Consider the following 25,147-nt stretch of genomic DNA (forward strand, 5'->3'; position numbering starts at 1 on the left):
GAAGCATATTTCTTAAAGGTTATCTCAGAGAGTACATAATTGACGTAAACTGTGCAACATAATCAGCCACACTCACGAAGGACACAAGGAGAAGTAAGGCGTAAATATAGGGAGGATCCGAAGCATGTATTTTAAAGGTTATTTCAGAGAGTAGTCATTTAATTGAGGTAAACAGTGCAACATAGTCAGCCAAACTCGTCGAGTGCACGAGGAAAAACTGGGCCCCGAATGCCGAAAAAAACACAGCCACTATACGAAGGATGCACTCCGGTACGAAATCGAGCGAGGCTAGACGGCCGCGACCCTGACATTCAACTCGAAGGCCCCTGGGGGGGGAAGGGTGGCGAGGGGAGAGGTACAACCCCCTGACCCCCCAGAGGGGAAAACCGTCTCCGAGATAGGAAAAGGGATCCACCCCGCCATCATTAAAATGGATCTCTTTGTGCAGACCTGAGTGCGGACATCCGTCAGAGCGGGTTATTCTTTTCTGTTGGGAGATGTCCACCCCTTGATCTCCGCCATGGGAGTCTGGATTGAAGACGTCCAGGCACTACACTTTGCGTCCATCTCAGAAAATTTTGGAGGGAAGAGGAAGAAGATATGAATATAACTAGGACTAGGCTCTAAATGATGAATTTTCGGTCCCCCGGGTGACAGTGTATTTTTTGTGCCCATTTACAGTTAAAAAATAATTCTGGAAATGATGAATAATGCGAATCTATCTAATATGAAACCCACTTCAATCACTCAATGATTGACAGATACGTACAATTGTTTGGGGTGAACGAGAAGAGATACGACAAAAAGTCATAGAATCCACCCCCCTAAAAGCGATTGAAATCCTAGAAAATTGTCGAAACCCTAAGTTTTCTATCTATTGCACTGTTTTATGCCTCTATGCCTTTCCTTTTTGGGGCATTTGGGTGAAAAAAAATCGATTTTTTTAAATGTCATTTTTCGAATCTAGACCACGTGATACGTCGAGAAACTAATTTAAAGACCGATCGGAGCAGTTTTAATTTTGGCCAAATCGTGCAATTTCACTATTTCGTGAGTTGTTATGTCATCAACGGAGGAAAATATGCTGTTGCGTCATATGGATAAAAAAATTGTAAAAAGTGGTATAGGGACCAGAAAAGGCTGCAGACGAGCGAGCGAAATCGAATTCCATTGTAAGCTGGTTTTCTGAAGTCACGGGTTTCAATTTTTTTATGTCGTCTACAGGTAATTTAGCAGAATTTAATTTCAAGAAATATGCATGCATGCATTAAAAAAGGGACGGGTACAAATGAGCGATACCAAAGCCCACATTATCCTGCCCACCTCAAATAGGACAGAACCACCGCATTTTTCCATGACGACATTACACAACCGATACTTTACCCAATTAGCTTGTTACATAGCAAAGTTAGAGGAGTGTATTTTATGATTTATAGTGATTGAATGAGATAGAGACTGACGTCGTTAACTTTCATTACTCCTGCCAGAGAAAAATGTAGGAATCCACATGTTTTTCCGCTGCTATGTTTAAAAATTGGAAACTTATGGAAAAAAATGGAAAGCAAGTACCCAAATTCTTAGAAGAACCGAGCGTAAATTAGGATTGAATCGGAATTATTAATATTTCATCTTTAAATAATGTTGGTTTCACAGTCACGAATACTTGTGCAGTGATCTTCTCAGAAACACAGAAAATCGCGACGCAATTCGGCCTTCCCTACCTCGAAACACCTCTTCACACCACAGCCGACAAGTCCCTGGGCCCGCCAGAAGCCAACACCACCAACCGACAGCCACACCCCCCCCATCGTATCCAGCTCCTAATGAGGTGGAAACTGTATATGGAAATCCATCCATCGGGGTTTAAGGGAGTCTGGAAGCACCGGGGGTATGGGATGGAGAACTGCTGAGGAGGGGTGGGGAAGGAACTATGGAGTGTGGAAAGATATGGTGGGGTTGAGAGGGGTGGAGCACATCAGAGAGAAGTGAGGTATCAAATGGAAACCCGAAGAAGGAAGTGCCTGGAGAGATTTTCGACGGCGCGCGGGGGATGGTTCGCCATTAAGTCCCTAATACCCCACCCCCGGAGGCGATCTCCGAAAACTGGATACGTATCTACCTACACAACTTCCGCTCTCGATGACGAACTTATGGCGGTTGAGGCGGTAATCGTCGGTGTCTACGAGCCCACAGTTAAAGCTTTCAAACTACGTGGAGAAAATACTAGGTCCGCCCCACATGTAAGAACAGATGATTTAAAAGATAAGAAACAATAAATAATCAATAAATTCAGTAAATTACTCTTACTTTAAGAAATGGCGTAGTCGCCCTGAAGAATCAATAGAGTTCTTATGAAGAAAATATTAATAGTAACAAAAGTAAAACATTAATCAAGGTCAAATTTAAATGTTATTTCCAACTAAGGACATTTGACATCACTACAGAACTAATTGTTAGTTCAACAGAACTAATAATCAATATCAATGGCAATAAGTAAGTTCGGGGCCATTAATTTCACTGAGATGACCCAATTTATATGCATTACACTTTATGTCTTTGTCTTCTTTGAAATATGACTACATTAAGGTCCAACTAATCTGATTTGTCGTCAATAATAATACTTTAAAGGTGTTTTTAAGATAAATATAATCGGATAATTTAGTTTATTTTTCTTACTAATCTCAATCAAAATACATAACGGGGCATATATCATGCAGTAGAGTATTTTGTAGACTAGTTATTGCATTATACAGTAATTCACATCATATTCCATGGGAATGAAATAAAAATTTTATTTAAATATCCAAGAAATAGCTGGTAAATTATGTAATATTTTTACTTTTATCCGGTGATGTCAGAATAGTACTCATTAAATTTTCTTGAAATCTCTTCCTTAAAATAAACGTCTCTGTCAGCCAGAACCTTGGTTATGGAGAAAACTATCAATTATAATTGATAGTTTTCTCTATAACCAAGCATACATGCTAATAATTATTATCATGAATAGATCTTCTCGTTTACAAGTATATTTCATCCGAGGACGGAGCCACACATCGGGTGTCTAATCCCCCCTATAATTTTATTCCCATCTGAGTAATTACATGCACTCTAACATTCCTACTCTCCTCAACGAGACAGTTTACTCGTCCTGAAGAATAAATAGTTTGTTTGAAAAAAATATTAAAAACTTAACTCAAGGTCATATTTCCAATTTTTTCTGAATTGAGAATTTCATTCCATTTCAGAATTTCAAATTCAGAGATTCCAATAGGGGTACTTGTAATTAAAGAGGATTAACATACTGACTCTCAGAGTAAGCTTTGTCCACGACGGTTTCATTCAATGAAACCACTCTCTTTAAGGCATTTCTCTCTCTCTCAAAAGTATCTTTTTCTCCTTAAACTAAGATCTTACCCGATACTCCTCTTCACACGTGAATGAAGCGCTGATTTATTAAATATGATTGTAAAAAATGATTGATTATAAGACAAATTCATTGAATGGTTGAATTGTTTGAAAATGACGAGGATGTATGAATAAGCAGAATGATATATGAGAAGCATGCGAACACATAATACGCATGAGTCGTGGGAAAATGTTTACAAGAAATTAAATCTGTGTAAAATTAATAACAATAATTTAATTTGGCGTAATCATGAATGTTTAGTAAAGCTTACGTTATGGTTCATTTAACTTAACTCAAATAATTTCAAGTTTTTTTAGACAATTTTGCACTGGATTCTTTAAGCACCACTCAAATGGCGCTTAACCGAAGGTAATGCGTAATAAATCTAGACCTTCGATCCAAGAATAGATCGTGATACTATAAATAATTATTTCGGAGGTAGTAGTTCAGGAAACGGTGGAGTTATTTGATTGAGGTCATATATTGAATTTCATTCTGCGAAATAAAATCGAGATTTCGCACCGCCGAAATTATGCAACCAAGCATGTCCTCCTTTAAAATAAAAAAATACACACACACACGAAAGCCATGAACGTCATTCCCGCAGACGCTTCATAATAATCGCCGCGAAAAAAAATGAGAACGGCAAAAAGAAACAAATTCGAAGACGACCGTCTCTCCTTTTATATACTGTATCGTCCTTCCCTTGCGCATGCATGGAGATCCTTTGGTTCAATTCATTATTTTTTTTTTCATTGCGACCTACATAGACAAATCCACGGAGCAGTCACCGTGAAATGCACTCCTCCTTTTGTTCCGCGGGGAAGATTTCAAGATTCAGGCAACCTTCGTTTTCCCTTTCCCTTCCCCCGCCCTTTCTCGCCATTCCCACCCCACTCCTGCTTCCCCTACCGCCCCTCCCAACCACCCATCCCAATTCCAGAGACCTCGGCCGACACAGCAATCGATACAGTTTCCCATTGCTTTGACATACACCTTAAGATTGCATCCATTTTTCTCCGCTGCCGTTCTCTCTCTCTGGAGCGAGTGAGCGTTCGAGATTACCCGTGTTAGGGAAAAGCGTTCGCCCGTGGAAGAGCGATTGATATGGGGGGGTTGAAGGATGATATTTTTTGGGGGGCGGGGCGCGGCGTATGGGTTTGAGTGGCAGGATGAGGAAAAAAAAGAAAGGGACCATGATACTACCATTCGAGGTAGGTCACTCTCCGGTTTCCCAAAAAAACAAATCTAGTCTTCCAGACCATTCCCTCTTTCAACCGGGCTCATATGAGCTGAGCAAGTTATACCTGATGCGAAAGATGTTGAAGTTCAATCCGCGCAAATTGCTCAAAAATAGCTTAACTATGACCGTCCAAACTGCGTAAAATACCCTGACGAATAAAAATGAGTAAAATAAATATTTATGTGGATGTGTTATCATGAATGTTTAAGTAATCTGTCTCCACAGTAAAATTAATTTATAGATAAATTTTGAATTTGAAGTATTTTAACTTTACTCACGGGGTGCTAAGGCGTGTTCGCCCGTAAAAGAGCGATTAATAAGGGGGTGAAGGATGGTATTTTTGAGGAAGGGTCGCAGCATATGGGCTAGAGTGGTAGGATGATGAAAAAGGTCAGGGAGCATGATACTGCCATTCGAGGTAGGTCACTTTACGGTTTCCACAAAAGCGCACAATTATACCTGTTAGGATAGAGCTCCTCGATTTTGGAGAGAGGCAACCAACTCCAACGGTAAAATTGATAAACAAACACTAGGGAAAAGAAATTATGCTACTCGGGAAGACGCAAAACCTGCGATGAGCAAGCAAAACAAATAAGAAGAGCCCGGGCGAAGAGAGCATTCCACAAAAAGAATAATATTCCTACCAATGGGAATATAAATGTATTAGTATGAAAACAATTCATATCAAATTTAATGTTGAGCATACTGCAGAATCGCAGGGAAGCGTGGTTATTAAAAGTTCAAGAGTCAAGTTCACAAGTCAAAGTTAGAATCCAAAGTATAGTACAACTGAAGAATTATGGGATAATGGATTGGCCAAGTTGAGCAATACGGTCATAGGTGGATTTAAGGATGGGGGCACGGTACCCCCCTTAACCCCCCGTACGGACGCTTAAAAAAATAAACAAGTTTAAAAAAAACTGTTATCATCACGTTAGATTTATTTTGTGTATTACAGAGCCTCAATCATTTTAATTTTATATTAATAACTTTCATATCAAAATAAATAGAATATTTTCCAAAGTTATTGCTGTATTTTGTTTTTAATCTTAAATATGAGAAGACCTGTCAGATCCTTGTGCCCTCACCCCCAAAAAAATCCTGAATCCGCCCCTGAATATGGTAGTCCTAATTGAGTGTTGTAATACATGTTTACTCGTCAAGAGTTATCAAAGTAAAGGCATTGATTTTGACGCTATGTTATCAGCAAACTGAATAGCGAACATCGTAAAAAAAAGAAAAGTCGTGATAGCAAACTAACTGCCGAAAAAACTTTCTCTTAAATTTCTATACGATTCCCGTAGGAAAAGGATTTTCGTTGACGTCATATGGCATATCGTATTGCACAGTAGTGTATCTAATTTAATAATGCCATTAAATAAATAGAGAGAGTCGCACAACTGCTTTCCAGGAGAGTATAATTCCAGCGGAGACAACAAGCTTCTTACATTTTTTCTTCATCAAAATCTTTGTATTTACCTCCGCATTGGATGCTGCTTTTACTCACATATTGTGTTACACATCCGGCAGATGGAAGTCTCAATTACGAGGAAGACTCGTGGATTTCACTTACCTAAAAGAGAAAAGAGAAATATAAATTACTCAAAGCTGTCTAAACTGAAAATAAACACACATGAATTATACAAAAACGTATCTGCACTAATAATAAGTGAAAGCGAGATGGAATCTCCACAGGAAATTATTCTACAAATGGAATATTATTCTACGAATGGAATGATAGGATTCCATAGGGCGCTTATAGGATTCTATGGAATCCAATGATCGCGGTATAGCATTTTTGCATGAGCCTTATATATGTGTAGACTTGTTTTCAGACTTTATCTCGTAGAATTACAACATACGTAGAAGTAACTGGAATTTTCGACGAGAATTTTAATTTAAGTTAACTCAGCCCGTTTTAACACATTTTGTATCATCCTAACGATATATTAAAAATGTATTTAAACTGTTTATTTCGTTATAATTCTGGTGGATTTTTGCCAGTCTATTTTATGAATAGTATTCACGTAGTGTGGTCTTTTTGACCACCTCTTCAAAATAACATTTAAAAAATATTTTCATATTCTTGCTATTCTCGTCACTCGTTTGGTGGCGATTACAAAGCAGGGTTATCTATATTATATTTTAAAAGAAAAGGAGTCAAGAGACGGAGCAAACTATAGAGAAAAGATGATCTCCTCCAACGATGTTTTTAGCCTATTTTTAGAAGCTCTATTCCGCATATTTGACTACTTACCGCACGAATATTAATAAAGAGGATCCTAAAGTCGGCCTCTAAATGTGTTGTCAACCGCTACGCAACTAAAAGGGCTTACAGAAGTCGTCACTCGTGTCTCTGACGGACAAATTTATCCGAGTTCCACGGAGAAATAAGGTGTAATCATAGGTGTAAACAGAAATTTATACAAACGATTATGTGATCTAAATTCAGAACTTTTCAATATTATTCCTCGCAATTACAAACATTATGCTGCAAAAATATTGGAAAATACCCGGATCGCATTGAACACACCACCGCGTCGTGGACATTGTTGAAAGTCGATTAAAATTCGACCAAAGTGGCTACAGAAATCACTCTTCTATGGGATGGAATTGGGCCTCTATGCAGCCCCCCTTGACTTACTGAGTGGAAAACGGAGTATGCTCGCCGAAGAAATTACCCGCGGTGCACCTTCTAATATTTTTCAAGATTCTGTTTTAGAACGGGTCTATAAAATTCGACTGTCGAAGAAAATTTACGGCGACCCGGTATGCGGAACCGATCGGAGAAATGCAGCGAACTGTGGGCGCAGATGGAAGCGCTTCATGCGCTCTAGTAAGCGAGGAGTCAAAATGATTCCGGCACCCAAGTAAAAGAGTCAATATGTGACCCACAAGAACGGTCTGGTCGTTTCATACGCGCCCATAGTGTGACGTGGAAAATAATGAGATGTCATTCCAGCTGCCATTTCATATCGAATCACGTGCCAGTAAGACTCGGGAGCAATTTCTCCAACCCGATCCATTATTACTCAACCATTCGTTGGAAAAATAACTTTCCTGCGATGCATTATATGCGGAATCATCAGAAAACTCTGAAAATAGTTACACAATATCAAGTATAATGCAGGTGTCTGTACCCAACAGACTGCAAGAAACTGAAGTTACTTTAAAGTGATGCTTTGAAAAATGCTGGTGAAAGAGCCATTAACCTTATACATGTAACTTGAACTCTCTATAATTTCGACCCGAGATAAAATTTGATTTTTACAGAAAATTTTGGAATTTCGCATTATTTTGAAAAGTGTGGATAATTGGATATGCGATTTTCTTTGAGGTTACTCCTTTCCTCTATCTATGAGTGCCGAATCCTTCATATCCAAATTTATTTCCCCGTATCATTACCAGAGACCAACCATATGCCCTACAACGTAATCACTCCATATAGCATTCTACTTCCTCAAAGACTCCACCATTTCCTCCCCTGTACATATTCAAACTTGTTTGTGCCAACTCACCTCTTGAAAATTACTTTAAAAACGATTGTGCAATAGTAAAAATAAACATACATCGAAAATTCTAATACAAATATTATATAATACTGAAAATTCTAATTGGAAAGCTATTGAAATGAATGGGATCTGTTTAGACAAGAGATTCTAAGGATTTGAAACTGAGGGCCGTTCCAAGTACAACGGGAACTCATATTTTCACTCCAAATGAAGGCAACTCACCGCTATAAATACGTATGATAGAGAGTAGGAGATCCACCATGCCATGCTGAAAAGGAGAAAAAATTGCTTGAACTGCTTTAAGACTCTTTTTGGGGGCAAGGAACGTAAAATCCTACGTTTATGGAAATTTCAGGGTACATGGGGAGTCATTTGAGGAAGGTAAGAATGATAGAATTCCACGCTGCGGCTGCAGAATCGGGAATATTACATGACGGTATATGAGGGTCGAAAGAGAGAACACCATAATATGGGGTTTTATGTATAATATGGATTTTTTTTTAATCCTGCAAATTTATGGGGTCTTTTTCTTTCGTCTTCAAACATTCGGGTTGATTCTAAATTGTAAAATTGAAGTGGCTGGACGAGGAAGTACAGCCTTTAAGTAAAACTGTCTCTTCAGTTAACACAGATTGTTAGAAAAAATAAAGTACACACGCTTTAGTCCTCCTTACCTATGGTGATATTTAAATGAAAGATGGTAGCAGCTTTCCACAATATTTAATGCGTCGCATGCATTAAAATATTGTGGAAAAGCGCTACCTTCTTTTATTTAAATATGTCGAACTCCCAAAATTTAACGCCTGAATCTGTTGAACCATGGTGATACATAGGCTACCATATAGCTAAAAGTTCCATTGCTGTTAACCATTCAATTACACGATTCTTTTTCTATGTAATTTATAGTAAAAAACCGTTGTGGTCATTCGTCAATACACGAAGATTGAAGAGCTACGCAAAACAAAATCGGCAGCATGAAAACTTAATTAAATTAAAAGCTGACTCTATTATTATCCCAATGAAAGCTGACTCTATTATCACCCTAATCTTCACACCTCTCATTCGCTATGAATCCAGACTGGACTCAGAACAACACAACATCCAAAACATCCACTTTCTCTCAACCTACAACGCTCACCAAACGCGTCTGAATTCGCTGCGGCGGAAGGGGATGATAAATTCATCTCCTTGAGACGTCTACCTTTCTCCGGAAGACTCGGAAAGGGAGGGAAAAAAATGAGGTTCGGAGAAGAAAGACACACGGGGAACGATCACATTCTCGGGATCCGATATCGAAACAAACCGAGATCACCCTGGAGAGAGAGAGAGATATTCGAAAATAAAAAAAGAAGAAATAAAGGAGACGGAGTTAGATAAACAAGCGAGATAGGAAATCTTTCTCCCTACCGTACGAATCCCAAGGGAACGGAGAAGAATACATTGGGCTCAAAACTGAGTGAACTAGGGGGGGCGCGAACGTAAGCAAAATAATACCAACACAGAATCAGACAATATAACGCTGAACGGAAAATACTCATCCGTCAGCGGCAGTCATTAGGAGGCTTAAAGCCCCCCTCCCCTGCTATTCCCTACGAGTTGAAGAGCACACACTTGTTGCCTCGAGTGGGGATGGGATGGGGATGGGGAAAGGAAACGCAGTAAGGAAGGAATTATTGGGGGGGAGGGGACCCCGTTAAGAAGAAGAAGGAGGAGGAGGCAGCGAAGGAGGTGGTGTTGGGGTTGGATCGCAAAGTAAGGGGGGGCATCATCACCAGGGGGTTTGCGTTGTGGAGGGGGTCGGTAAGAAAAGGGAGTCCATGATGTGAAGGACTGGGTGTCGAAAGAGGGGAGCATTGGATGAAGAAGGAGAAATGAGGTTTTCCTGGGAGGGTTCGCGAAGGAGAGGAAATGAGGGCGGCTGAATAAGCAGGGAGGAGGGAAGACTTTTGGCAGGGGTGCAGGAGGGCAGTGACGGATCCAGAGATGGGCTAAGGCTAAGGGACTACAGCACCCCACTGGGGTATCCAAGGTATCCATGGTAATGGGCCTTTTATAATAAGAAAAAATATGCAATGCGTTATAGAAAATTGCTGTGAGGTAAAATTATTAAACCTGTACGTAAATGTTTGTTTTTAAAACTTAATTCTTTGGGAAGTCAATAATGGGATAACCTTAGCCAATTTCCGCCCAGAAGACTTTCTCTTTGCGATTGCGAGGATGCTTAGGTACGCTGCTTTTATGGTCGTCTTCGGTAATCCAACGAAATAATTTGGTGATAAATCAACTGCTTCAACGACACATTTGTGACAGTAAGACAGGAAAAAGGAGTGTTGGTTTTCTTCAAGAGCCTCATATGCTCAGACTGTTACGATGTAGCCATGTTGCTAAGGTGGGCGGAAATAAGTCTGCATTAAAGTGATATCACAAGTGAAATTCTCAAAATTTTCGTAACCTCCCGGAACCCCACTACTCCAGGGAGGTAAACCCGCAGACCCTCCACCTCCCTCAGCCCTCTCTTGTCTCTATCCTAGATTCGATACTGCAGGAGGGTGAAGATGACGCTAGGATAAGCGTGGCAGATGCACATCCAGAGACGGCAAAACCTTCTTTTCTAGGGATATTCCTTCTGATAACCTTGCAAAATAGGCCCGTGATCTGAGACCATTAAAGGCTACATTGGCCATTTTTATTTCCGCTAATTAGCGTCTTGGAGTGTAGGTCATTAATAATTAAATGCAAAATATTTGGCCATCGCTTTGGTATATATTCGTATACCTTCATCACGGCATTTTTTCCATTAATAAGATTTTTTTGAAAATATTCCTGGAAAAAAGCCCTGATGAAGGTACAAAAATATGCAAAAAAGTTGGCCAAAAATGTTGTATTTAATAATAAAAGAAATACTTTCCAAGACACTAACCAACGTTAAAAGTGAGATCAAGAGAAAGAAAAAAACGCAATTTTTGCTTCCTATTGACGGAGAAAGTGACGGAGGGGTTCAGGTCGGTAATCTCGCGAGAGCGTTCGCTTCCCACCCCGCGGGCCCAGGTTCACATCCCGTCGGTGTCAGAGAATTTTCAGAGACAGACCCATGATCCCTGCTTGACCGTTGTTTGGACGAAAAATCAAGCGCAGCTGACGCTGACTCCATTTGTCAGATGGGTCATTGCACCGAAGTCCTCTAAGAGCTTTCAATCAAGCTAATGCCAACTAAAGGATCTCTAAAAGGATTTGATTCTTTCCCGGCGAATCCGGTGACGGTGATTTGACTCTTTCCCGGTGACTGTGATTTTTTTTCAGGCTCCCCACCGGTTTTGGCTCTCCATTTCTGCCGAAGTTTCGATGAAATATTTTTTCATCGTCCATAGGAATGGTTGATGATTTCATCGAAATGTCAGCAAAAATGTAGTGCCTAACCCGGTGGGGAGCCTGAGAGATATTCTCAGCCGGGTTTCTCTCCTCACTTGCTTCCTCACCCTTCCTTAATGGCCCACTTTGAATACTTAAAAACACACCTGTCTGAACACCCGAGAAAACACTATCATTCCTTCACTCCGTTCCATTTCTTTATTCCATACAAATTTCTGCCTCATATTATCCTCGCTGACATCCTAGATATCGGCAAGTTTCGTTCGCAATTCTGTAGCCCTCCTTTGTCAAAAATGAATTAATTTCTTCTTAATATTTTCCTGACAACACCAACGGTATAAGCAGAAGGAGAAATATGACCATTATCAAGATCGAACCCAGACAGAATGTGAAAAACAGCTAAGAGAGATCGTTCCAATTCTATTTAGCGAAATTTGACCAGAATTTAGGACCGAACCTCGTTCCAACAAGCTTTAAAATTTTAGTATTATAACTCTCGATTCCCAGGCTTGCTCGGTGAAGATGAGAATTAAGGCGTTCCCATATTGTACAACTTCCGATCATTCCTTTAAATGCATCAACGATGAAGTCGAGTATAACACTCAGACCGTGAGACTCAGGGGTTAGAATTCGGCTTTATTCAGCAAAACTTGAATCGTAACGTTTGCAAACATGTTTCGATGATTGACACCTTTGCTTTGAGCAATATTCAGTTCAAGCTGCAATTTGTATTATTTGATATCACAATAAAAATTATAAATTTGAAAAAAATAATTTTTTAATTTATTAAAACCGTAAGTAACCCGCTTATGATGATATTAATCGAATGGTAAAAGGAAACAGGGCAATACAACGACAAACTAAAGTATAAGGAAATCATAAATAATCAAATAAAAAATCTTTCATCTAGCAATCTTTTTAGAAACAATATTTTTAGAACCCTCAAAATTCTTCTGCATTCAATATAGTAATAAGTTTGAACTGTGAAAAAAAATTATTTTACGTGATTTCGATAGTTAAATAACATATATATCCTCCAAAAACTAAAATGTGATTTTCAGCAATCTCCAAATAGAAAGGGAAGGCTCCACCCGGAGGAAGCACTCGGTGGATTCCAAGAATACGCTAGCCAGAGCAAGAGGATATTCTCAGGGAGAAATGTCCCGTGAGACCCGGCCGGCCTAAAGGGGAGGCTTTGGAGGTAAATTTGGGACGGCGCTCGGTGAAGGATTGACGGGGATCGGATGGAGATTTCGCCGGGAGACGAGGAGGGGGTTGCCGTGGGGAGAGAAGTGGAGCGCCCCGCTGTCCCTGGGGATGAATCCAATGCTTTAGGGGAGGAGGGCGACAAGGAGGGATTGGATGCGCAGATTTCTTCGAGTCTGGAGCAGCACGCAAGAGTTTGAGGCTGAATCGAAGAGTATTGTCTTATCTCCAAACAGTTACACTTTCGGGACTTGGAAAAAACACGGTACAAGAATGGCTGCGTGAATGTGTTAAAGCAGTATTTTTTTCAATTTATCGTCTCATTCAATACCATCAGCGATGCGATGTGAAGTTTATGACAAATATTTTATATTCTATGTGTAATACTGCTGACCAGCCTATGACTTGAGTTCCTCTCTTTCCTCCTGTACTTTTCCCTTCCCGTCTACGAGACATTGCCTCTGCCTGCGTAGGCATTCCTTCTTCCACCCACTCCCACCCACTTTCCCCCTTTCCTCTTGCACCTCCTTCTTACCTAGAGTCAGCAGCGTACTTTGTACCCAGACGCGCGAGGCACTGACGACATCGGGAGCCAATGAGGGCTTCGGACCACGTCACGAGGGGGACGCCGAATGGCGAGGTACTGTTGGCACGCGGCAGTCGCGCGCGAGATGTAATCAAGAGTGAACGCAATAAACGCTATCCACCGTTTGTCTGACTGTCATTGCCCTTGGTTCCCTTCCTTAGCCAAAATCCCACTTCGTGACACCAGTTGAAACGCCAGGGGCGGCGACCAACGGATTCGGCTGAAGGAAGGAAGGCGCGACTGCCGCGTGCCAACAGTACCTCGCCACTCGGCGTCCCCCTCGTGACGTGGTCCGAAGCCCTCATTGGCTCCCGATGTCGTCAGTACCTCGCGCGTCCGGGTACAAAGTACGCTGCTGACTCTAGGTAAGAAGGAGGTGCAAGAGGAAAGGGGGAAAGTGGGTGGGAGTGGGTGGAAGAAGGAATGCCTACGCAGGCAGAGGCAATGTCTCGTAGACGGGAAGGGAAAAGTACAGGAGGAAAGAGAGGAACTCAAGTCATAGGCTGGTCAGCAGTATTACATATGGTGTATTTTTCATTCGAGACGCAGAGAAAAGAGAGTAAATTTCGACATTCTCGCAGGAAAATGTATGTTTTTTTCGTTACATTTAAAATTTATTTTAATTGCTTTAAATTAAAACAGCCCTCTTTATTTCACAAACAATTACGTGACTATACTTCAATTTTATAATTTTTAAATTCGTAATCGGAACAATAGTATATATTAAGGGATAAAATAGATTGAAAAAGTACACACAAATTATTTATTTAATATTTTGAATCCCAGGAGGTTTCATTTACCTGACTAGCTAAAATATCATAATCAACTCCCCTAGTTTTCCACCTTAATGCACGTAACTTAGATCCTGATGTAGGTTCTTTTTTAAATGAAGTATTCCCCAATATCAGACTTTATAAATGCAAGTAAATTTTCAATTGAGTCTGTCATCATGAAGTTTCGAACTAACAGCGATAAAAAACTCGTCACACGGGCCAAAATAAACTTCCACGCAAGTCTTTAACAACTCAGAAGTCTTTAAAGGGACTTTGGCGACCTCTCGTCCACTTAACGAGAGAATTATCTGGCGCAAAATGAACTATTCCAAACAGGCGACGAGAGTAAAAACCCCCTTCCTCGGGGATCGTTGATAAACAACGACACGAGCCGGTCTTTCATAATGCGCTAAACGTAGTCCGATGGACCCTCCTCCCCAAAGGGATTTTGGAACGCTCAAACAACCGATTACGGCCGTTTAAGAGAGGGTGGAGGACAGTGTTTCATTAACGGGCGTACAGGGGCGCCATTTTAAGGGCGAGAGGGTAGATAAACTGGGGTTAGGGTTGGCGGGGTTTGTGTTCAAGGGAGGTTGCACTTGTGGGTCAAGTCACGGTAGGGGTCGCTGATGGACAGGGATCAGTTGCGCCCGCTCCTCAGGAGCCTTCCTCACAAATTCGGCCATCAACGGTGATTGCCTGTAATAAACTAGCCAGTGTCCTCTTCCCCCTTCCACTCTACCGTCCTCGACGGGGACGTGGGCACATTATTAGGACTAGGGTAAGGTTATGGGCAGGCCCGATCTCTCTCCGGGATCGCATACTCACCGTAATATCGCCGTGGTTCACGGCGTTGAGACATCATCGTAAAATTTGGACAGCGCCGTTTTGTACGCCGACGTAAATAGCATTACTTCTTCGAGAGTCAGACGCGTTGATGAAATTCTCCATCCGGAGGGCAAAAAAAGGGAAAGGTGAAGCATCCACCATTTCTCCCCAAAATGAAGAGTACACTGTGGGTAGGAAATTTTTTTCTGACTTAGAAGAATCAATTACCAAAAAACGCAATTACGTCCTTATGAAAGGCAAGCTCTTACGAGGTCAGGATTATTTTCTTTAGGATTAAAAATAAAAGGTATTATAAAATGATTCTGATTCAATAATGCTTTCAACTGAAACAAATACGGGTATTTAAATATTGGAATGACTTAAAAACTTTGCTCGGATGATTAATAAGACGCGTATAAAAGATAGTCAGCGTACGCCTGAATGGGGAAGAAGTTTTTTATATCTTAAGAAAAATATTTTATAACTGGCAATTCCATTATATCGCAATAATTTCATTTTACAATGAAAATGAAATTATTGCGATCTCATTGATTTAAATTATATAGTGGATCTCATTGATTTACATCAGATTGCTCTTTTATACTTTGCGAAGGAATTAAATCCATTTGGTACTCACAGTAGGTGAAAATATGAGTTGTATGGAAAAAGGGATGAATAGGTAAAACCATAGAGTAAGTAGATACTTACTCTATGGTAAAACGTAATACATTGTAGGGAGCTCGCAAAATACATAAAGGCGTGTCTCATTTTGTCAGACGAAGCAGACCATGTAGAAGATAAGAATATGTTGTGTCTGCTACAAACATCCCCGCAAGTTTACAATGGCGAGCGCAAACACAAATAACTAGAAAGTGAGGGACAAAAATTAATTGCCAATCACTACGCACGGGAATCTTCCACGCGAAAATAAATTCAGATGTTCATAGGAAGCTAGCATATTCATTTTGCATTATTTTCATATTAATAATGTAATTAGAAACAAAAAATGAGTTTGGCAATATTAACACAATAATTTTAGGCGCTTGTGACGTATTAATGTTTCACTGCCAGGGACTGTAACTTGAAACCATGACAAAAGCGCCAATTATGGGGAGAGGAAGGCACACAAAAAACGTAAACGTTTTGAAATATGTAAAATATTTGCAATATACCACAATTTAAGAGAAAAGAGTTTAAAATTCGACCTAAGTGGCAATGCATCGACAGCGGTCTCCATTTCGTTATGCTCGTTTAACACGCAAAATCGGCGGAGACCACGGCAATTAAGTTCATTAATTTTTCACCACCACGCAGTCACTCTTAAACGGTCAACTTAAACGACGACGAGACCCTGTTGTCTATGGAAGACACCACCGTTACAAATTTGGCTTGCGAATCGTCGCTAAGCGAAAAAAAATTCGGTCGATCGCCGATGAAGCAACACCGATAAGGAATACGATCGGGAAAGTTACGTCCACGAGCGATTCTATACCAGACACGCACTTATCGCCTAAAATCGCTCGATACACGTCCCATCATCCCTCCCTCGTCATGCATGGACACGAACTAGATGTTTTCTTTCGCACACGCGACGGATCGATATTGGAAATGGAATATCGCATACTACACTCAGAGAGAGAGGGAGGGGGGAATAGGGGAGGGGAAATGAGGGGAGGGGAGTGTGGGAGACAGGAGGAAGGAAGTGCTAAGATGGGGTGAAGGGGAGCGGGGTAGTTTTTTTTCCTCCTTGTGGAGAGGGCAGGGGTGTTCCAGAGGGTGGACGATTAAGGAGGAAGGGTAGGGTGCGACACAATCCACCCCCATTGTGTCCGTGGAGGTATGAGAGAGAAGAGAAGCAGTTTCGGAAATTGAGAGGAGGGCCGGAAAGTGAGTTAGTGGAGGCGGAACGAGGACTGAGAGGGAAGAGGAGAGGGACAGATAAAGAGACATAAGGAGAAGCGTATGCAGAATACGCAGGTAGGTAGAGGAAGGAAAAGGAAAAAGACTGCGGGTAAAACGCATGCATAGGAAAATCTAGGCTATCGAGTATCATCATTCTCAGTCAGCAATCCTAACATTGATTTGACGCAGCTCTCCATTCCTCTCTTCTATCCGCTAACCTTTTCATTGCTACATAGTTATTCTCTTTTACATCCTTTATAACCTGTCCTATGTAACTCACTTCGGAGGGATATTTTATAAATAAAATATCCCTCCGAAGTTTATGTAGATAGATTTAACTTTTAAAAATTTCTGAGCTCTGGGGGGGGGGTTTATCCCCCAAACCCCCCCCCCCTCGCTGCGCCACTGACTTACACGGTCAATCTATTTTATCTTCATCATTCTTCGGTAACACCACATTTCGAATGCTTCCACTCTTGACTTTCCTGCTGCTGTCAACGTCCAAGCCTAAATATTTTATTCCCAGGATATCCCGAACCAAGCGCTCACCTCTATACAGGGTGTATCAGGAGGAATCTTTAATGCTTCAGGTGGTGGCAGGGAAGTAAATTTTAAGCATTTTTTGTCCTATAAACATGGGGTAGTAACTCCTTAGTTACTGAGCTATGACATTGTAAAAATTTTTTAGGATGCTCTACTCTTACCATAAAAACGATTTTTCTCGAGTATCTCAAATTTTTAAGGGCATTAAATTATTACGGTTGCATGAAATAGAGATTAAAATTGTCTGAAACGAATAATATTAAAATGGGTGACACTGCGCGATCGTATTGTTTATTCTCGCTCTAAGTTCTCGTTTAATTAAGTTCAAATATTTATTGTTTGAAACAATTATAATTGCAAATTTTTCGTCCCACTTTAATTATTATATTTCCTCTCTCGTAAACTCACTCCCTACCTCCATCTATCCTTTTTACTTGTCATGCAACAATGTCACCTCATAAGCTTTGTCCCATCTGCCAGCTAACTGAAAGTTTTTCCCTCTTCTCCGGTTCATTCTTCTTTAGTTTTAATATTTTTATTGTGTTTTGTCTCATCTAATGCTTTGTTAAAATTTCTAATTCATGTTGGCGTCACCACGGTAGGCAAGAAATGATTTAATTAAATTCATTAAAAAATTTAGTACCGTCTTACCTTTGTGGGAGTTTGCGATATTCATTACTTAAAAAAACATGGTTTTAGCTCACAAAAATTTGACACAATTACCAACCCGGGAATTGAATCTTTATGAATGAACCTGGTGCCAACCACTGGGTTTGTATTAAATTTGTGTGTACTAATACCAAGTTATTTTAATTATTTACAGGTTTTCATGCCTTAAAAATTATACGTCTTAAGTGTAGGGCATACCTGCAGATAAGTTTTGATATTTTTTACTTACCGATGAGATGTTTAGTTTTGTTTTGTTTTTTTTTCGGTAAAATATGGCATTTCTTAGATTACTTGTCGTCCATAAATCATTCAAGTAATTGAAAAATGTATTAAATTAAATAACGGATAAATATCAATGTATGTATGAATTACTTTCTAGACTTCTTTTAAGAGTTCATGCATCATCGCATTTGGATTTATTTTGGAGTTGAAGATTCCTTTACGACGCTGATAACATCTTTGGAAAAATATGACGGGCAGTCTCCGTGAAATCTCTGCTGCTCCAGGGATTTGCACCCGGACCCACAGGGTGGGAAAAACAATCTAGCCACCTCACAAACACGACCTCCTCAATGAAGTGAGGCGTGAAAAGAAAAACTCACCAAAAACGCCCGAGTTCTAAGGTATAGGAAGGCCTAGCTCTCTCTTCCGAGACTGTTCGGCCTGCGACAAGGGACGAAGGCATATGCATGTGAAGCCAAAGAGAGAAGTGGACGTCTCGCGAGTGTACTTGGCAGGCGGTGTGCATATTCTTCGCAAAGTCCTTGAGAGCAAACGAAAAGGAAGGAATTGGGGGTGGGGGGGAGGCTAAGATGCTGAGGGGGACAGGGTAAACCCCCTCCCCCACATATAAAAAACGATATTTCGCCTAAGATTCCATCTGAACATGATCGCGATAACATGTGAGGAGAGTGAATGTGCATGAGTGTGAGTGTGTGTTTGATTAGATTGACTGCGTCAACAACCTTCTTCACAACGACGAATTTCCCCCACTTTCATACCCTCCCCAGCAGCATTTAAACGAAGCGATAAGAAAAGTGAATAAAAAAAAGGAATGAGGACTCGAGCGCAGTCAATTGGACCCATTCAACACCCTCTTCCGCCGCACCCTGAGAAGAGGGGAAGGAGTGGATGGTTATCACGGAGGTGCATCGGGACATGATGATGAGCGCTCTAACAATTGCGCGACAATGCTCCCAAGGAGAGCGAAAGAACAAAGTTATACTCTTGCCGGAGGAACGGTAAGTCACCACCGCATGCTTCGCTGATAAGTCGCGAGGTAAAGTACTCTTAACTTACAGTAAACACCCACTGTTATACCTATATGGTGTTGAGTAAGTGAGAAGATCATGAAATTTATCGAATCAATATTTTACAGCTCACTAAGCAATGCTTCTTAAAATTTTAGTCCATGACTTAAGCCTGAATCACACGATCATTTTCTTTCGTCGCGAAAAGTGATCACTACAGCGATCGCTTTTCGCGACGGCAAAAGTGATCGCTCTAGTGATCATTTTTGTGAATCACGCGGTCCCTCCCGCAGTCGCCTTTCGTATCACTTCCGATATCACAGCTCGTTGTCATAGGACCCGCATAACGAAAATATATAGCTTAATATAAATATATATTATAATATAAAGCAGAATGTATCAGCAAACATCTAGTACCATGAGCCTTGGTACGATTACCATGGGAAATCAGAAACTAATTCCCGGTCTAAGGAAATTTTTTCTCGTGGCAATTCATGTATATATCAGCAATATTTGCATTGTACGCATTAAAAAATGTGCAAGAAAACAACTATTCCATTTATTTCAATATGTCGAACTGCTATTATATCACGCTTGAAGCGGTCGAATTTAGTGGAGACGAGGCGCGGCAAAGGACAAACTTCCTGTGAAACATTATAAAGGGAAAATTTTCCCATGCATCGAATATCTCAACTGTTTGCGTAAAGTAAAAACTTTTGGGCTACGTCACCGCGTCAATTTTTGGTTCAATATATTCCCCTGAAAAATCGACCAGCATCGGTCGGGAAACGTTGGGGCCACCGAAAAATTGACGCGGCGACATAGCCCAAAAGTTTTTATTTAACATGGCTAGTACCCGCGAATGTTTTAACGAAGAATCTCAAATATTATTTTCGGGTGGAGAAGGATACAAGTAAGAATAACTACATTCATGCTACCATTATGTAAGCTATCTTCAATCTTGATCCATGATCATCAACAGCAGCATCCCCCGCCCAACTCCCACGTGATAGCCTGAGGGGTATGCCTGATACGTAGGTGTAAATTTGGGCCGCCGACAATGCAGCGGGGGTTGAGGCAAGTCGATTGCGACTGGAGAGGGAGGGGAGCACTCAGCCGATGAATCAATGGACGCACGAGGGACACTTTGCCGCATCAGACGCCCTTTGCTCTTTTCCCCCACACCCCCAACCCCCTCCGCATCCCCCCTATCCATCTCGTGAGGGAACAATACAAGTGGCCTCCTCCCCTCCACAGAGTTTGAAGGACAAGCTGCCCCTCCCCCACCCCTCCACCCCCCACTACACTCCTCCCACGCTTAATTAACAGCCCAAAATGAATTCAACCGCCCTCACCCCACTTCTTACTACCCCGCCCTTCACCGTAATGGGAGATAAATACCAGCCAACTGACACGCCTCATCGCTTGATTTCGGAAAGGGAGATAGATACTCGCTGAGGTGGATAACGGCCTGATCCAGAGGGATGAAATATTGATCTAAATGGATTAAAGTTCATCAGTTATGACTGAAAAAGTTTTTTTTTACAAATTGCCGCCGGATAAAAATGCATTTTTTGAAAATTTTACAGCAACATTACTTTTTTACGAATCATATGACAGGAATTACTCTCTAAAATATATAAAATCCAATGTGAATAAATATTATTATACAATCAAAGCCATTATGCATGCTAATTTCTACCATTTTGCAAGAATAAGCAAATACTAATGCATTCTACCGAAATTAATTTTAAAGCATAAAAGTAAATGAGAAGCCTCACTATACTGTGATTTTATTTTCAAAGCCTATTACGATTAAAAAAAACACTCATGCATCAATGGGAGGGTAGTAAATAAAATTTTTATCCATCAGGGATTGATTAATTTACTCTTGTAGCACAAAATGTATTGAACAAATTTTTATCACTTTAGCTGAACGATACTAAGCACAGTTTTTTCGATGGCAATTCCTAAAGAAAAGCCTAATGATAAAACATCATTCGAAATAGCTTTACGTAGAGAAAAGGTGAAAAATGTGCAGCTCCATACCAATATTTAAATATCAATTTATACTACAAAAATAACAATTAATCTTCTCTTCGCAAAGAAATTAAATTTTATGTCTCTCACACTGAATACATGCGTTGTTTCAGAAGGAAATTACTGGTCTTCCAAAACAAGAGCAGGCATTCTTTCTTCTTTTAAGGTGGGCACTAAAAGTTACCAGGAAGTGAAGGCTGATTTTGCGAGCAAAGTAAATCAGCGATTTTCATCAAATTCTCCCATTATTTCGTGATCCAGTCATTATATTCAAAAGCATCCTTTCCCAGTCAGCAATCAATATCATAATAACTACCAGACAACATTTTCATTGTTAACATATGATATTCGTGCCAGTGCCGCAGTGAGGGGGATTTTGGGGAATAAACCCCCCCCCCCAGAACTCACAGAAATGCTTAAGTTGAATCCATTTTACTTAATTGGATCAATATTACTTATAGAATAGTGTAAGGATTAGTAAAAAATCCCTCAGAAAGCCTTAAAACTCACTTTGTTTGAGACATTTATCTTAAAAATTTTCTGGGGAAGGTCCCCGCACCTCCCCCTTACCCTGGTGAGTATTCCATACCCCTAGATCCCCCAGAATTAGTTGTGCCTAAAGCCTCTTTGTAAAATAAAAAACCTCAATTTTTAGTTGCGCCCGTGATCCGTGAAATAGCCGTGTTGATCCAATGCGTTGTACGAATATCCGTCAAATATCCAAAGGGCCCGCCAAACAATGTTGCAACAATGTCCAACAGTGGATATGGAGTTCTACATTACAGTATCTCTTATATATCTTCATAACATCTAATCAGTAGATATTGTGTGTCCTTATTATAGTTTTTGGTAATACAGATACACAAATACACAAAGAAAGCGTTTGTGCTCTTCAGTTCTATACAGAACATATGCTACCCATGGATACTGTTTGGCACAACAATTTTTTTAATATCTCGGATATTAAAACTTGGATATCTATGTATCGTTATTTTTACAACGCGACATCGATGTTCCAAATAGGATTTAAGTATGTAACGTTGTCAGAATATCCATCGTGTAATAACAATGCGTTTTGGATACATCAACCTTATTTAGATATGCGATGGATGTCATCTACTGCTTGGGTCACCACCACGTATATTACAAAAGAAGATCAAGTCGGCCTCTAAATGCAATGTTACCCACCGCGCATTTAAATGGGTTCACAAATGTCGCCACTCATCTCGCAGACGAAGATAGTGATCCAAGTTTTACGGGTAAATAAGGTATAATTATGGGTGTCATCCGCAATTTATATACATAACGATGTGATCTATCAATTTTATAACTTTTTAAAGCTATACCTCGCAATGACAAACATTATGCTGCAAAGTATTGTAAAAAAAAGTGGATCGCATTGTACTCATCACCGCGTCGTGGACATTTTTGAAAATCGATTAAATCGCGACCGAATTGGCAGCAGAAATGAGCCTTACATGGGATGGAAATGGGTCTCCTTTATGCTGTCACCTTGATTACCGCCTTCAACGCAAAATTCTTGGAAATTCTCAAACCAGAAAATCATACCGCTAACGATAGCACGGAGGTAACTCGAATCCGCGACCTTCGGGGCATAGAATCGGCGATATGGACTGGCAAACGGGGTTAAATGGGGTTGGGCGAATCTCCTCCCCTCTCGAAATTTAGGTCATCAAAAAACCACAACATGAACGGAATGCCTGAGGGGATGAAATACGGTCACGACTTTCAGGAAAAAGGGGTGGCATCAAATGGGGTGGAATGGGGGAAAAATACCCGAAAAAAAACCCGGAGTAAATGCAGCAGTAAAGGGAAATTTTTCCGAAGCTCACACCCAGCAAGCTTCACAAGTGGAGGAGAGAGAGAGAGAGAGTGAGAGAGAGGGTTGCCATTTCCAATAAGGATTGGAGAAAAGTTTTTTTAAAAAATAAATAAAACACACGTTCCGATGGAGAATGGGTGGGAGGAAGAATTCTCCGAAAGTTTTTGACGACAAGGAGAGTGAGAGAGAGAAACCTTTTATACCGGGACTAAAAAATCGAATACCACGTCAGAGAACATACCGATCAAAACAACCGCCAATCCTTTAAAAGGGAAAATAAACAGTTTGGAAAAGAGGAGGTGGAGGAGAAAAAAGAAATCTGCTTTTTCCTTTTAGTGGGTCGAACACGGGGGAAAACAAGCTGTCTACCGCTCACACCACTCGCAAGAAGGAAGGGGATGGAAGGTCGCTAACATTTTCCGATACGGGAGTGTACGTCGACGGGTCCCGTAAATGCGTCGTGCCTTCCCCGGGATTTCCCCGTCCGCCCCGCGGCGGGCTGTCTTCCTCAGAGAGAACGGAGACAGATGCATGGATTCCCTGTCAAGCAGTGGATTCGGCACGAGTCGCTAAAGGGCTGGGAGGAAATAGGTGCGAAATAAGATCTGTTCCGATTTCATTTTTTTATCGGATTATTTAAGGGACAACTGAATTTACGGAAGATCCACTGTGATAGCTCAATTCGAAACAAATAAGTCGTGCCAACATATCTCATGTGAAAAAAAATAAAGCCTTCATTAAAGATCACGCCTAATGTCGAATAAAATTATTACGGCAAATGAAAGAATAAACGTTGTTAGGTTCACTAATATATTTGAAAAAGTAGAACTCGTGTTTCAGAACATAGGCGCATCCTCAATTTTGCTTTTTCACCATTGATAGTTATCGAAACCGACGATATTTATCTAGCGAATGCCACCCTTTGACGAAACCATGATCGATTTTAATAAACCTTCTTGTAAAAATAGGAAGATTGAACGATGTAATCAGTATGTTATGACACTCGGTTAGTACTTTTTCAAATGCATTAGTGAACCTAACAAAGTTTATTCTTTGATTTTCCATAATGGAAAGGTTTCACACAGTTAAGCCTAAAATTCTCAGTTAAATAAGTATTAATTTAATAACATAAAAAGATCATATTAAATCATGGGGCACAATAAAATATTACGGTTTAGTATTAATATTGCTATTCCGCAACTTAATTTATGTTTTTGAACCGAATGTTAGTACTTTCTCTATTTAGCTTAAGTATTTTGACTCCAGTTTCTATTTTTAACACGCGAACAAGTAAAAGAAGAGGAGATATTTGTACGTTACACTACCTGCATATTATAATCATCGTGAATTTTGTGCTATGGGATGCATCAATCATAATTCAGACCGGCATTTACATATTTTGTAGGTAACGTTGGTGAGTATAAATATTTTAACAGTCGCAACCTTTGAATTTATTTCGGTTTTACTCTTTTCATAAGAAGATTAATTAAGATCAGCCATAGTTTCGGCAAAGGATGACATTATCAAGATAAAAATCGTCGGTTTTGATAAATATTCTTCGGGAGAAAAGTCAGAGCTGAAACGATTTCAGAATTTCCAACGATCTATATTGCAAATGTAATCTAAATTTCTCCATCTACAAACTGGAGAACCTAAATTCGAAAACTTACACCAATTCCTCCTGAAATCAAAGTGTTTGACATATAAGTGATAACATTAAAAATGAACAAATGCCAGGTTGAATGTCCTCAGAAAATATTTCGCAACAGTCAATAAAAATTCCTCGAAATTCAGTTAGGTGGATATTCAAGAGCAAGGAATGATCCCCATGCCCTGAATTAATGAAATCCACACGTCTGAGATCAGGACTGCCCTCGCCTATTCAGACCAACCCCTGCTTAAAGCAATGGTTATGGACTGAGTGAATTTCTCAGAAATTCCGATGATATTATCTTTTGATAGCCCCTGACTCTCCCG

General features: G+C 40.3%; 1 protein-coding gene across 3 annotated transcripts in view; it reads right to left on the bottom strand.

Annotated features, from left to right (window-relative positions):
• Window positions 1-25,147, bottom strand: part of LOC124154291 (protein Skeletor, isoforms B/C-like) — a 267,181-nt gene that overhangs the window by 136,802 nt on the left and 105,232 nt on the right. The gene's annotated exons all lie outside the window — the stretch shown is intronic.

The sequence above is a fragment of the Ischnura elegans genome, chromosome 2 (assembly GCF_921293095.1).
Source record: "Ischnura elegans chromosome 2, ioIscEleg1.1, whole genome shotgun sequence".
Classification (NCBI taxonomy): domain Eukaryota; kingdom Metazoa; phylum Arthropoda; class Insecta; order Odonata; family Coenagrionidae; genus Ischnura; species Ischnura elegans.